The sequence below is a fragment of the Solanum tuberosum genome, unplaced genomic scaffold, assembly GCF_000226075.1.
Source record: "Solanum tuberosum cultivar DM 1-3 516 R44 unplaced genomic scaffold, SolTub_3.0 scf00228, whole genome shotgun sequence".
In the NCBI taxonomy this organism is placed as follows: Eukaryota; Viridiplantae; Streptophyta; class Magnoliopsida; order Solanales; family Solanaceae; genus Solanum; species Solanum tuberosum.
Genome location: NW_006239152.1, coordinates 484,109 through 484,912, shown reverse-complemented (window position 1 = coordinate 484,912; position 804 = coordinate 484,109). Strand labels below are relative to the sequence as shown.

Here is an 804-nt window from a genome sequence, read left to right as displayed (position 1 = left end):
AAATGACATGTGTCCTTCTAAAGTTAAGCATGGGTTGTATATGGATTTATGTTAAGTATATGTATGGTTGGCTATGGTCTTATATGTTAATGTTGACTTGTATTATGTCTCTTATACTTGTGAAGTGAAGGTTTTATCAAAATGATATGAAAGCATTTACTTTCTTGTAAATGTCCGTTGTGCATATTTTCTTGCATGGTCTCCATACTTAGTACTTAATTGTGCTAACCCCTTTCTTTCGCTTTTTGACTAAAGTGTAGGGATTTGGAGATAGTGATATGTCATGGCTACTTGATAGGTTTTTAAGAGTTGAAGATGAAGACTTGGTGAGTCCTCATAGATTCGAGGGCAATAACCAACATGTTCTTTTTTTTATGTCTCTCTAGTATTTGCTTAAGTTTTGAGTGGGCTTAGTCCCAATGTTATGTTCAAGTATTAGATGGTTTTGAGACATATTGTATAAAGTCTAGAAAGTCTTCCGCTTGCTATTTATTGAAAGTATCTTCGTGTGTGAAGAAAGTTTTTAATTCCTTATGGTTTAGGTGTCTATGCGATGAATGAATGTTAAGAGGCTTGTATTAGACCTCTTCGAGGTCGAGTACGCCGGTCCCGACTAGGGGGTGCTCCTGGGTCGTGAAAATCGGACCTCTGAACATCCAAATGAACAACAATCGCAACTATCTAAGGATGCACACTAGAAGTAGGCTCACTACTAGGCATCATCAATGGCATAAAGGAATCTGGTAGGGAAACATAGCCCTAAAGCATAGAGAGGTTTGTAGACTGGAGCTAAGTCACATCCAC

At 37.8% G+C, this 804-nt stretch overlaps 1 long non-coding RNA gene across 1 annotated transcript in view; it reads left to right on the top strand.

Moving 5' to 3' along the window:
* Positions 1–534, top strand: part of LOC107062431 (uncharacterized) — a 6,486-nt gene extending 5,952 nt beyond the window's left edge. The window contains exon 2 of the long non-coding RNA XR_001474600.1: positions 256–534. This is a non-coding gene — a long non-coding RNA (uncharacterized lncRNA). The remainder of the gene's footprint in view (positions 1–255) is intronic.
* Positions 535–804: the final 270 nt, after the last annotated feature.